The 15,114-nt window shown below is 43.5% G+C and overlaps 1 long non-coding RNA gene across 1 annotated transcript; it reads right to left on the reverse strand.

Annotated features, from left to right (window-relative positions):
• Nucleotides 1-12,585: 12,585 nt before the first annotated feature.
• Nucleotides 12,586-14,910, reverse strand: LOC123440034. The gene is made up of 4 exons (XR_006630255.1): nt 14,664-14,910; nt 14,372-14,551; nt 13,867-14,073; nt 12,586-12,946 (listed from the first exon to the last, which is right to left on the reverse strand). It is a non-coding gene; the product is annotated as an uncharacterized LOC123440034 (long non-coding RNA).
• Nucleotides 14,911-15,114: the final 204 nt, after the last annotated feature.

Consider the following 15,114-nt stretch of genomic DNA (forward strand, 5'->3'; position numbering starts at 1 on the left):
ACTCTAAGCACTTGAGCAACCAGATCATCATAATCACCTCATCCCCTTTTAATAGTATTGGCTTTCCTATGGACTCAAGTATGATTTCTCACAAAATATAAAATGTAGACCCTTGAAGCTTGTAGCTTGGCCAATCATATTCCTTTCCTTCCTTTGGGCTTCTCCTCACAATCCTTAGCCAATCCTCTCTGTGGACTATATCTGAAATATACTAGGTAAAAGTATTAGTCCAAGAGGCAATATATGTTGTCATGAATTCAAAACCACCAAGGGAGTATATGTGCTTTCAGTCTCCCGCTTTTTGGCAATTGATGACAACATACAATCAAAGCTTCAAATAGATATAGACATTAGAATATGACAATTTGAAAGATACATGACCAATACAAGCTCCCCCTAAATGCGTGCAATCCCTTTTAAGAGATATTTGCTTTGGACTGCATGGGCACACACGTAGTAGAAGGGACAAGACCAGGGTCAACCCTATGTGTTATAAGTCCCTAGGCATACTCAACGACATGGACCTTAAGTCCAAAGACTATATACGTGTGCGCGTGCGCTACATAAATTATACACCTTCATTTTCATGGTACTGAAAGTAAACTTCTATCTATACGTCTAGTTTCACACTGTCATATCACAAAAGAAATACTAAAAATATTGCAAAAATAAAACTAACATAATTACCTTAACCTGAAATAATAACCAACTCAAGTGACACCATCAACAACAATAATGCTTCTTAGGAAACGATCAATTTTTAGAATGCTTTGTTTTTCTTTTTGATTGATTGAATTTGCAGATCGCTTTGTTTTCTTTTTTATCCCCTTTTAACACCACACAAATGCTTTTTTAGGCGACATTATATGGCATACTAATGTTTTAAAATTATGATGAAAAGATAATTCATAGAATGAGAAGTTTGTACATCAAAATTCTAATCTTATAGACATAGGTTGAGGATGGACGAATACATATTTATAAAGGATAAGACAGCGGACGACATGGACGACGAAACATGAGTGATTAAGTGGCCACCGGCCAGAGCGGTCGTCCAAAGTACTTGCGCAACATCGTCAGCTTGTAATTAGCTCCATACTCCACTAATTAGCTACATGTGATTGGCACACTCGATCGCTGCAAAGATCATGCTTGAAAGCATGCATCCACGTATGTCGTATGAAGGATGTCACCTGGTCATTCGAGTGCTTGATCTAGAAGAGCCGCATCTGCATACTCGACAAAGAACTAATTACGCCTGCATATACCCGATCATGGGCCCCATCCAGGCTGGGGCCCTAGGCGACCGCCTCTCTAGACATACGCCAGGGCCGATCTTGGACAAGATAAGTCATGTTAATCTTGGCTATATGCATCAAATAATATGCGAATGAAATATTTCCATTTTCAAGACTCACGCTTGCAAATAATATGTGCAAGAGACAAGAGATCCTCCTGAACAATGATATGATGCATATACTTACCTTGAGGTTCTTGAGCATCTTAACAGTAGGACTACACTTAAGAAAACAATTGTTAGATAACACAAGATATTATATAGTAAAGATGCAAAGAGCTTCAATAGTATCAAGGAATAGAAGACACATTGAAAGTATGATTTGCTGATAGATATGTCTCCAATAATATTTAGAACTTTCTCCCCTAAATATGTGATAGAGGCGAGGGTCCCGATCTTTCGATGAGATGGTCGCTATCAATTTGGTGGAGACGACTTTGACGATCTGACTACAAACGTGCACGACGTTGCGCCTTAGCAATTGCTAAACCAACTCAAGAGGTTATTGACCACGCCGGAGCACGATCAACCTGACCATGAAGGTCTCTTCCTGCAAGCAATTGAAGAACAAGGAATAATATGATGAAAGTAATCTGATTATTGCGAATATATATGAAGTATTGATAAGGATGGGGATCCGAAAGCGGTCTTGATCTGGTCGTTGGATACAAACAAAGTACACGAAGTTGCAATGTCTAACTTTTAACTAAACAAATCCCCCACCAAAAAGCTACTAGATTGATCTACTTATATAGGAGTAAGGGGTGGCGGCCAAGGAGGTGGGAGAACGTCACAAGCCAGCCTAAAACTAACCCTAGGTCGTACAAGTCCTATGGGCACAAGTGGAGGCGACGCAGCACCTTTGGACTTGTAATTTGACTCGGATTCTCGTGCAATGTCAGATTGCTTCGTCAATATCTCCACGCTCCGAATGAAATTTAAGGTGGTTCCAATTGGACCGGAACATACATAAAATCTACTTTTCAGAAGAAAAAAAGAATCACCCAATTCGAAGTCCATATGAAAAAGTTGTTGACGTTTTGAGACATGTATGTATGTGCAGTCCAATAAAACGTGTGTGACAGACGGGTAATAATAATAAAACGTTTGTGACATTAATACATGCAAACAACGCTTCCCTACGTAGCGTCCGTGATGTTTTAGTCAAGACAATTGTTTATCAGCAACCGTCTACCCACAAAACACACACTTGCCAGGATGAATTGTTTGAGTTATTATTGGTCTTCCCACATAATTATGATGAATAAACTATTTGTCGTGTATCACACACACCATCTTATGATAATTCGTTTGTGCTCTGTAGCCCAAACAGTTTATCCGAGTGAACTATATGTCATACTTCACACACATATGTATTTTATTGACCGTCTGTGTTATCTTGGCTAATCGCAAACAGTTCATAAAAATCAACTGTATGCCACTTATCGTACACGTAAGTCTTTCCTAAATCATATTTGATGGATCTGCCATCACATTGTTCGTGTCATTGGCGAGGAGCTTGAAATATACCGTTGCAATTCATGCATCACACAAATTCTCGTCGAAGGGTCTTTCATTGATGTGTCGTCTTTGGACCATCCTACAATAGTGCTCATTAAATTCTTTTAGTTCATTATGCTCTTTAATTTTGAAACTTTTTCATTCTATTAAGGTATTCAATTTTAAATTTGGTTATTGATTTTGATCGGGTCATTGATTTTAAAATCGATAAGGAGCAACAAGTATATAAAAATATATCAATCACAATCACCATCTAGAAAAAAGTGTCAACATGTGATATTGCAACACCAGAAAAATACATGCAAACACTAGTGCAATTTTTTTTAACATAAATATAGATTGGTTAGCAGCTACCCCTCTGTCCCATAATATAAGAACATTTTTTATACTAGACTAGTATAAAAACGCCCTTATATCATGGAATGGAGGGAGTAACACATAATGACACCGCGAAGGACCCATCAAAACAACACATTATAAATAAAATAAAAAACAAACTCCATCATCTTCCCCACTCGCCAAACCAAGTACTCTCTCAGTTTCAAAATATAAGATTTTATTTGTTTTTTGAAAAGTCAAATTTATTTAACTTGATCAGTTCATAGCCAAAAATATCAAATTCACAATTCAAAATAAATAAAATATGGAAATTCATTTCATGATAAATCTAGTGATACCTATTTGATATTATGGATATTTATATGTTTTTCTATAAATTCGATCGAACTTAAAGGGGTTTGTCTTTCAAAAAAATAATGCACACCGTATTTTGAAACAAAAAAACTATTATTTGTTTATGAAAATCCAAACACCAATGGCGCGGCAAAGCCAGCCCAACCCTTTTAGTATAGAACTAAAGTGCAAGAGACTTTTTTAGAAAAGAAAGATCACCCCGTCCTCTTTATCGCTGTGATGCACACAATTATATTTTATTAAAGTTTAAAAGTATCAATCTTAAACATTAACGTACTACTAAATAATTATTAGAAGTCACATCCAACACATGTACAAAAATATGCACGTAGCCTATTGTGACAGCCCGATGCCGACGTCCGAGAAGATTTCCCTTTATTTCTGTTTCCGTCGTGTGATTAGTTTTATTCGTTGCATCGTCGTGTAATTTGCATCATCGCATTATGCATGGCATCATGTCATCTGTGCTTGTCTGGTGTGGCTAGTTGCACCTCGTTGTTTGAGTGTGAGTGCATGTGTGTATGTGCCTTAGGGCCTTGCAACGTGATTGGGTGCAACAAGTTCAAGCTCGTAACCCCTGTTGCACCACATTTTCAACTCCGTTCTTTCCAGTAGCTGAGGCAGATTTAAAAGTTCATGCTCTGGTTCAAAACAGATGTTCCTCCTCTTCAAAATTTCTTTCTATTAATTGTGGGGCGCAACACTCATTTATTTGATTTTTTTTCTTTTGGTTTTATTCAAATCAGAGCCCCATTTTATTTAAAAGTAATTTATTTTATTTTTTTCCTTCTTCTAAAAATGTCCCACTTATTTTCTTAAACTTTGGCACCATTTTAGAAGCCCAAATGTGTTTCTATTTTTTTACTCCTTTTATTTTGTCTTCTGGATTTATTCAAAAATCCATTTATTCTATTTTTTTGCAAAACATTTTCTTTTAATTTCGAGAGAGAGGAAAAGCGGAGTGGGCTTCCTCGCCCATCTCCTTTTCTCTCTGGCGATCCCACCTCACTCTCCTCTCCCTGCGCGTGCCTCCTCCTCCTCCCCTCTCGATCCAGCAGCCTCCTCCCGATCCCCTTCTTCCCCGCATCTCCCCGCCATGGCGATCCCCCTCGTTCCTCCCTCCGCTCGCCGGCCTCCTCCTGCCCCCGCGCTGCAAAGCCCCTCCAGGCCCTCGCCGACTGCGAGTCTCCCCTCTCCCTCTTCCCCCGCGTGCCCGCGCCGCCTCGCAGCTCCCCTGCCTGAACCCCTGGTCGCCGCGCCGCCTGCCGTGGTCGCCGCCCCGCCCGCCGTGGTCGCCGCGCCGCCCGCCGTGGTAGCTCCTGCCGTTGTGCCCCGCCTGCAGGTCCCCTGTGCCGCGCTGCGCCCCGCCATGCTCCTCCCCTGCCAGCGCCGAGCCCCTCTACTCGCCCAGCCCCGAGGTCCCCCGAACCCCTTCCGTCACCGAGCTCCCTCGCTGCGCCATGGCGTCCGTCTCCTGGCCTCCCGCGCCGTGCACCATTCCCCTCGTGCCGCGCCTCGCCTCCTCGTGCCCGTGCTCGCCGCGCCTGCCTCGCCCTCGTCTCCCCCACGCGCCCCGCCGTCGCCTCCCTGCGTCCCTTGCTGTTGCTCGCCTCCCGAGGCCCTCCGCCTCCGCGTGCTCGCCATGGCCAGGGTCCCGACCTCCTGCTCTTGCTGCTTGCTGAATTTTGCCTGATGCTATGCTGCTGATGCATGTGTTGCTGTTGCCTGTGCGAGAGATGGTGGCTGCTGCTGTTTGCTGTCGCTTAGCCGCCGTGTTGCTTGCTGCTGCTAATTAGCTGTTGCTCTTGCTGCTGTCGTTGTTGCTGCCTGGTGCTTGCCGTGCCTAATGCTAGCTTGCTTTGCTTGCTTGCGTGTTGCTGTAGTTAGTTGCTGCTGCTAGGCTAGGTTGTTGTGCTTGCTGCTGCCAGATGATAGTTGTTGCTTACTTGTTGTTGCTCTTGCTGTAGGTAGCTATCTGCTATAGCTTGTGCTAGTAGTTTTTGCTGTTAGATGCTAGGTTGCTAGCTGCTGTGCCGAGTGTTGCTGCTAGTGCTATATGTCGTAGCTTGCTATTAGTTGCTGCAGCTTGTAGCCGTGGCCTCCGCTCGCATTTTCTCGTGCTGCCGCCTGCGTCGCCGCGTGCACCATTCCCTCCTTCGTGGAGCCGACAAATTCGCCGAGCACCACGACATCCTCGACGACCCCGGAAACGAGTTCGACTTCCTCGACGTCGCCGAAGACCCGTGTTCGACTATCGATGTGAAGACCGTGGACCACGACGCCGAGAGAACGACTACCGTCGACAAGACCCGAGTACCACGACGACCATGACTTCCACGACGTCCGATACGAACCGAACCCCTCCGTTATGCATGCTTCGAAGGTATACTGATGGAACGTGTCGTGACCATCTGCTTGTGATGTATGAGATGTATGTATGCTTGCGCCATGTATGTTGCCCGTTGCACGTTGTCTTCTTTCGTCGTGCCCCCGACACATGGGAACCCAGTAGCGGGATCACCCCATCTTTATTTAGCGTTTCCGCACGCGCGCCCTATTCGTTGGCACGATATCTCGACGAGTTATCGGGATAGGAACGTTGCCGTGGCATCGTTTCCGTCTTGCCGCCATGGTTCCCTCTCGTTCGCCGTGGCGACACCTGTTTCTTTCTCTTCTTGCCCGTGATGTTTGAACTCGCATGCATGATGCATTCATGGCATAATTATCTTGTGTTGCATGTCTCTTGTGCCGTATCTCCGTTCTATGCTCCGCGTGTTAACCGTCTAGGATGCCATGTAGGACCGTCGCTTCACCCTTGCCATGTTAACTACAATTTAATATTGCCGAGTAAATAATCAGGAGTGAATTAAATAATTAAACGTGGAGTTTCGTTGATATGCAACCCGTTGCATATCGAGCTTCACTTAATGTGTAGTGTTTGTGTGAGGTGAATTGCCATTGCATCCCTTGCATCAATGAACTGATCATGCATCATAGTAGGTTATGCATCATGTTGTGCATCGTGTGGTGAATATTTGTGTTGATGTTTGTTTCCGGTTTGCCCGTCTCGATAGAGTTCCGCAAGCGTGTCGGAATGTGAGGATCCGTTCGACTACATTGGTTCGCCGACTTCACAGAGTTCTTCTTCTTCCAAGCGGGATCTCAGGCAAGATGACCATTTCCCTAGATACCATTACTATCATTGCCATGCTAGTTTTACCGCTTCTAACGATTATGTCTCGTTGCCTACCACATGTTAAATATCAACCTCTCAACAATGCCATGAAACCTTCAACCTGTTCGACCTAGCAAACCACTGATTGGCTATGTTACTGCTTGCTTAACCATGTTGTAGCGTTGCTAGTTGCGGGCGTAGTTGCTTCCATGTGATAACATGGGTCCCTTGTCATATCCCTATTAAATGCTATTTAATTTAATGCACCTATATACTTGGTAAAAGGTGGAAGGCTCAGCCTTTCTAGCCTGGTGTTTTGTTCCACCTTTGCCCCCTTAGTTTCGGCTACCAGTGTTATGTTCCATAACTGAGCGCTCCTAACACGATTGGGGTTGTTATGGGGACCCCCTTGATAATTTGTTTTAGATTAAAGCTGATCTAGCAAGGCCCAACATTGGTACTACATTTGCCCAACATAATAATTTTGTTAATACTGAAAGCATAGGGCGTCATGAACCCGAGGAGTAGTTCTACATAATATAGGGAGGGCCAGTGCTGATGGTGCTGGTCCAAAACAGAGCACCGTGCGGGGCCAACCCGGGGCAACTCGGGTGATGTCTATCAGGCCACCGTACGCTTCGCTTATCCGTCGTGTCCTGAGAACGAGATACGCGGCTCCTATCGGGATCGTCGACACGTCGGGTAGCCTTGCTGGATTAGTTTTACCTTTGACGAGATATCTTGTGCATCGGGATTCCGGTGATGCTTTGGGTAATCTCAGAGTTGAGGTTTTCCACTAGGGAATCCGACGAGATCGTGAGCTTCGTGATTGAGGATTTCTATGCGGCTTGTGGTAATTTGTGATGGACTAGTTGGAGCACCCCTGCAGGGTTAAATCTTTCGGAAATCCGTGCCCGCGGTTATGTGGCAACGTGGAAACTTTGTTTAACACTGGTTCTAGATAACTTGAAGTTAACTTAATTAAAATATGCCAACTGTGTGCGTAACCGTGACTGTCTTTTTCGTGAGTTTTCTTCTCCGACCGAGGACACGGTGGGGTTATGTTTGACGTAGGTAGGTGTTCAGGATCATTCTTTTGATCATCAGTAGTTCATGTCCGTTATGCGTAGATCATCCCCCTCTTATTTCTTGTACTCGTAAGTTTAGCCACCAAATATATGCTTAGTCGCTGCTGCAACCTCACCACTTAACCTGATCTCACCCATTAAGCTTTGCTAGTCTTGATACCTTTGGAAATGAGATTGTTGAGTCCCCTGTGGCTCACAGATTACTACAACACCAGTTGCAGGTACATGTAAAGGTTACTTGACGCGAGCGCGTTGATTGTTCATTTGGAGTTGCTTCTTCTTCTTCTTCTTCTTCTTCTTCTTCTTCTTCTTCTTCTTCTTCTTCTTCATCGATCTAGGATGGGTTCTAGGCCGGCAGCCTGTGATAGCAAGGATGGACATCGTTCTTATTTTCTCGTTTGTTTTCGTCCGTAGTCGGACCCTGCTCTTACTCTTGATGTTTATGTATTGTACTGATGTGACTCTGATGTAGCTTGTCGCGAGTGTAAGCCAATTCTATTATATATCTCTTCTTTTCAGTACATGTACTTATAACGATATCCATTCTTGCGACACGACGAGATGCGCTTCTATCCCTGACGAGGCCCTCATGCCAAATTGAGGATAGGGTCGCATCTTGGACGTGACCCCTATTATTAGACCATCATCTAAACCGGTGTACATGTCCGGTGCTACCATCATTCACTGGTTGCAGGTGAGTGAACCCTATAATTTGTGCATGATAAATTTCTGTGCATCTCAAAGACGGGTATGTGTGACTCGGTCGCTTGTCTAGGGAATCTGACCTCCAACTTCATTAGAGAAAACCACATATCATGTTCGAATCCACACCATTTGGCTGCCATCTGAATGCCACATGGCCTGTGAGGCATAGTTATCAACCTTGTCGTATGCATGTAAAAGGATGTGGGTCCACACAACATTGTCGACCATGGACAATTAGAACAGTCTTGTCTCACATATAAGTCAAGTACTTGTTTACGTATATCAGTAGTAACGTTCAAGAACCATAAATAAGTTGTGAATACAAAGAAAATACAATCATCATATGATTGTCTCTAGGGCATATTTTAAACAAGGGTGATGCACATGTTTCATATCAAAATGGGTGCTTGCATACTTCATCTTAATACTGGTTCTAGGTGGTGCAGCAATGCGCACGTTTGCTTCTTGTACAATTTGAATATGGCCACAAATATCAGAGAAGACTTTTGCCTTCGAGGCTTTATGGAGCCATAATTTTACAAAAAATAAAAAGTTGACTTTTAAAGTTTTAGAGAAAAACTGAAAATAAACACACAGGTACTTGTAGATGTATACTACATGTGTATAAAAGTTCATTATGTAGTGCATTTTTAGGTCATCTGTACAAAAAACAAAATAATGTACTTCTAAAGTAAATAGTACATGTGCTAGAAAAGGATGATTTTGCTATTTTTGTGTAGCTTGCATAAGAATGTATTTTACCGTGAAACTTTACATACATGAAGAATAAATTCCATAGGTATGTGATTTATTTTCAGAATTTTCTGTAACCCAAAGTCAGATTTTTGTATATTTCAAAACCCAAGTTTCATGAAGATCTGGAGACAAACGCAATATCCCCTCTAATACCCTTCTCTTACTCACGGGCACCAACACATGATGCCCCGCGATCATCTCTACTGGCACACCAACGAGAATGACTATTCCAACACGTTCTGGATCTTTGTCACATCCTCTCCGCACCATTCCCGCACTCTCATCATCATCATCATCATCATCATATGCAATTCCTCCACTAACTCCGCCTTCGTCGATAGCCATTAGGATCCTTTTGGCTCCATGATGGCTAATAAGATCTAAATCTCCAATTGTCTTGCTCGCATTTCCCCTCACCTCAAGCTCTATCCTCGTGCCTAGTCATGTGGTATATCTCCTGAAAGAGCCAATCAAGAAAAATATGAGATCTTGTGGGAGGGGGTCATTGATGGGATGGTGGTCGTCGGGTTGTGTGATCAAAGGGGGGGGGGGGGTAGGTGAGAGCTGGTGTAGCAGGTCGATCGTCCGTGGTTATTTCATCGCATCAATATAGTCACACAAGAGGCAAACAAAATTGATACATTACGCAATAAAAGCCACGATATTCTTCTATAAAAAAACATAAAATTACTATTCCAACACGGTATGGATCTCCGTCGCCTCCTCTACATGTTTTCCAGCTTCCTCATCATCATCGCAATTCCTCCTCGACGTCCACCTTCGTAAATGGCTATTACCATCATTATCATTGCCATAATTACTTGTGAAAAGGTGTTGTAGGTATACCCCAGGCCGGACTTTAGAAAGCCCGAACTGAAATTCCCAAACCCGAGCTCGGCCCAGTCAAAATTCGAATATTCAAGCCCGAGCCCGGCCCGAATGAACTAAAAGGATAAATTTTGGGTTGGGCCGGGTCGGGCCTCCGTGTATATTTCCCCAAGCCTAAGCCTGGCCCGAACTACAGACGTGGCCTAGTTTTAAAGCCCGAACCCGCCCAAACATAAAGACTGGCCTGGCCTGGCCTGGGTTTTTTGGGCCAGGTCATCGGGCCGGGCTGCCCATGCCCAAATTCAGTCGTGGGGGGGGGGGGGGGGGGATGGTAATAGTCGCCGGTGGAGGCGTGGGGGTGGAAGAGGGAGGTAGCAAGAGCTGGTGTAACAGGTCAGTCGTTCGTTTGGGGTGTGTCCATCGATCGCATCAAACTGATACAATCACACAAGAGTTGAAACCCGAACATCTGTATACAAAGGCTTGCACAACTACATCTATAATAAACCAACAAAATTCAACATAAAGGAATGCGTTAGAATATAGAACTACGGTGCAGGAGAGTGAGTCCGATCCTTTGTGCATGATAAACCCGAACCAAAGAAATCACGCCTCCCTCACGGGTATGTGCTGACAAGGAGACGGTGGAGAGTGGTCTCCCAATCCCGATGAACACCAGAGCCAGGTGCGGTCAGTGCTGCCGCCAACGCTAACTATGGACCTCATGTCGACCTGTAACTCCAAGTCGTCGAAGGATGTACCACTTGAGATGTGATCGTGGACCTCTTTGGCCAGCCCAGTCATCACGGTAGACGTAGTTCCTGTGACCGTGGCATCCGACATATTGTATGCCATGAGGTCGTAGGGAAAAGAACCGTGGCCAAGCGGGATGCCGTCGAGCGAGATGGCGAACTGCCAATCTTGGAAGTAGAGGTCCTTCTTGTAGTGGTTGTGGATGCGCATTGTGATGTCGAAGGAGGGCAAGGCCGCCGCGTCTTGTGCTTGGTGGAAATTTGACGATCTGATCCCGGTGATCTCCACGGTGTAGTACTCCTCACCTAGGATCGCAAGCACGCACCAACACAGTGTGAACATCGTCGTCAAATATAGCAGCAGAAACAGGCACCCAAAGCAGGGATTCATCCACCAATCTTTCTTGTCCGGGGACGCGGCTGTGGCTGTACCTTCGGTGGGCAACATCTTCTCCCCCTCCTAACAATATTGGAAACGCTGAAACTTGAGATTGTTGATGAGATAGACTATATATATATCAGGGATCGTTGATGATCGAGTTGGGCGGTTCGCAAGTTGTAACAGAATATTATTCTAGACAGACTCCTGAGTCCTGAAGCGACATGAAGTCATTACTCCATCAGATTATACAGTTTGCATCGTGAGATACGGCAAGAGGCCATACACAACAAGTTACCTTACTTATCCGTACATATCATATCTGAGTTTGTTTATTTCTTTACAAGAGGAAGAGGACGTTGCCTTGCTTGGTTCTCTTTGATTTGATTTTGATCAATCAAACACGTAGGCTCCCATGTCAGGACAGGGGGACGTCGGAGTGGAGCCGCAGCCGGCGGAGGATGGAGAAAAGGATCTGACAACCTGCCAGAGTATTGGTGCTGGTTATCGAGTGGCGGGGGCAATAGTTCTTGCTCTTGCTATCGGTACGATAGCCTTGGGTGTCTCGACCCGCGGCCGAGTTTCTCCTTATTTCTCCGTCGAGATTTCAGGCATGGAAGGGCTCGATCCGCTGCGCAGCCCGGTGATCTTCCCGGGATCCAACCTCACTCTCCTTGTCGACAATAGGCTTCCCATACAACAGGACTGCAGGGAGAAAAACATGGTGACCATATCATACACTCAGGTGGACATGGCGTGGGGCGAGGTGCCTGCCTTTTGCGTCCACAAGCGATCGACGTTGGAGTTGAGCGTCCCGTTGTCACGCCCACAAGTGCTCTTGCCTCGGGAGCTGCGCGACAGGATGGCCTCCGACATGCACGTCGGTAAACTAGAACTAGGAGTCGAGATCAAGCCCTTCAGTCCACGAGATTCCTGCTACTTGTCCTGCATTATTATGTCAGGGCACCTTGATGAGCCACATCTATGTAAGCAATTTTGCTGATCTCATCCAACCTTTAGTATAAGTTGGGATTTTACTGTCATCGGCATAGCTTGTAAGTTGCGACTTTCTGATCTCAAACAGCCTTTATTACTAGTCATCAATTTGTTCTGTTCAAAATTTAGAGTTCCCTTGTGTTGCATGCTAATTCTGATAGCAATCCTACAACCCGTCATCATCATCAATAGTGAAAGAGTTCAAATGTTTTCAGTGCCTATTCATCCCACCACTGTCTCAGGTAGGAGTACGTATTGTAAATAACTACTCCCTCCGTTCCTAAATATAAGTCTTTTAAGCGATTTCATTAGATGTCTACATACGGAGCAAAATGATTGAATGTACACTCTAAAGTATGTCTATATACATCCGTATGTAGTCCACTAGTGAAATCTCTACAAAGACTTATATTTAGGAACGGAGGGAGTATAACCACCCTGCCGCACAATTGCACAATGTGAGTTGTACAATCATGTTTAATTCTCCACTCCTTTACATGGCTAAAATATTATAGCTCCTAAAATATATGATTGAATGAGAAGATATAACCCAGCAACATCAAACATGATGATTATGTCAAAACCTTGTCGCCCCTCAGGGCATCACAAAAAAGAAAAGAAAAGAGAGGACTAGATGAAGCTCTATCTGATCCCTTGTTCACCTAAGCTCACACCAATTCCCTGATTTACACCACACAGGCATCTCAAAATGTCTTCATTGATAAACGTTAAGCTTGATTTTCGTCGTTGATTATCCTGTAAATGGATAAATATAATTAAAAAACCTGATGGTTGTGTCAGCTGGATGCAATATTTGAGTCAATAAAGCTCCCATTATCATGATAACAAAGCAATCGTCTTTTTTTTTGCGGGAAAAAAAAAGCAATCATCAAAGAGGGAGAACAGATTAATACATTAAATTTTTAAAACTTGGAGTTGTTCCTTTCCAAATTCATAATACGTTGATGACAGTAAACGTATTGACTGAATGTGTTTTTCAAACAGTAAAATTCCTAAAGTGTATTGCCAATGGTAAGCAGTAACATGAGTAAAATACTACAGCGGTGATATGCCACTGATATCTGCTTCACGAATGCATCAACTTCTTAATGTAACTATTCTAACGAAACCTCTTTGGTAGAATTTCTGGAGTGGTAAAAGGATGACATTTTCTAATACCAAAAGCAACTCAGCCTTCAGTTACGAACTTATGATTGTTATGGAGCGCTGTTGAAAATGGGAGGGTGGGCAAGCAGTGGTCGCCGGAGCAGAGGAACGGCGACGACGAAAGAGATAATTTTACAAGTACAAAGGGATGCCAAAAGCCAAGAATACAAAGGGCCAAAGGCCATCATCAATATAACTCTAGCAATGATAAGTATAGACCAATTGTATTTTGTTTTCAGAAAAAATATATCCTGGTAGCAGAGTAAGTGATCACAGGATCAAAGGAATGACATGTCATCCCCAAGAAATATATGATTTCTTGCTATCATGCACAATAGTCATGGAGAGAGCATGAAAAAGTCTATTGTAGAACATGAACAGTGACATATTTCAGTACTGTGGGGTTATGTTACGATACAAAATATATTGCATAAGAAGCATCAGCACTTACTTAAGGGACATGATGCAGAGGCCGGAGGTAATCCTCCTTTTCTAAAAAAAAAACTTACTTAAGGAACATTCGCAGGCTCTATGACAATGAATGGGTGCCTTCCAAGCTTACACCAAATCGTCCAAGTCAAAAGCTCCACAACTCTGCCTCCAGCGCTACACATTGCAATAATTCTATGCCATTTGTTTGTGGCATCAGTGCAAAGCAAAGATAACGCAATTAAGCTAGCCACTATATTGAATATGAAATTGTGTGGGGAATGTTCCTGAAGTAAATCAATTGAAAATGTTAGAGCAACTAGTAGTTGATAAATGGCACTAAATAAATGTAATCATAGCATGTAGCTAAAATATATCGCATGTAAAAAGTGAATAATTCTAGCATGTCATCCACGTGTGGTAGTGAGTAGAGTAAGGAGTTGTCGTTGCATTCAGTAATTGGAAGATTAGGGCTAAGGTGCGTGTGCGTGTCCGTGCGAGTGCGTGCGCGCACGTGTGTGTGTTTTATGAGACAAGTCATGCATGCCTGCTTTCAGTAAATAAGAGATACCAGCTTTTTCTTACCATTGTGAACCACCGAAACACATGCATTACAATTAAGCAGGCAAGTGCAATCTTCTCAAAATAGAATATCATACTGAAATTGCCCGGGTGTCGCAGTCCACAAACGGTATGTAGTAAACCAATCAATATTGCACCAAAGATGCAGCACAAACTTGTCTTAACAGCAACTGCATTGGTTACCTGTATGCACAATAAACAAAAATGGAAAGTGTATTAGAAGAAATGAATTCCACAAGAATACCAAAAACAATATTGCGTAATAGGATGGCATAAACCATATTAAAGGTGCTACCTGAAATACCGTTTTTTCACGATAAAACAAATATGCGACGAGCAGTAGAAATATGAAGCAGGGAGCTGTATTTTGGAACAAAATTGCGCAGCGCTGATTAGATTCCGACATCACTCCAGATGATACCATCGACACATAGTAATTTATGCTTGCCGCTAGTGTGAGATACCACATTCTTACAGGCTCTATTCTAATGAAGAAAAGAAACTTGTGAACCTTTCCCTGAATAGGTTCCAAACTGATGATTGAAAGCCTACAACAGAACACGAAGTCAAACAGATGTATCTTTTCCAGAAAAGGGAGATAAATATACAACTATTTGTTACAAAACTATCATAAACAACTAATACTTGTTATGTCCTTTATCAAATGTAAAACAACCTAAATGTAAATGGTAGGAGCTTTCAGACATTGATTTAGAGGAGAATTACCATGGACCTACGCAGCAAGC

This window comes from Hordeum vulgare, chromosome 3H, assembly GCF_904849725.1.
Source record: "Hordeum vulgare subsp. vulgare chromosome 3H, MorexV3_pseudomolecules_assembly, whole genome shotgun sequence".
Lineage (NCBI taxonomy): Eukaryota > Viridiplantae > Streptophyta > Magnoliopsida > Poales > Poaceae > Hordeum > Hordeum vulgare.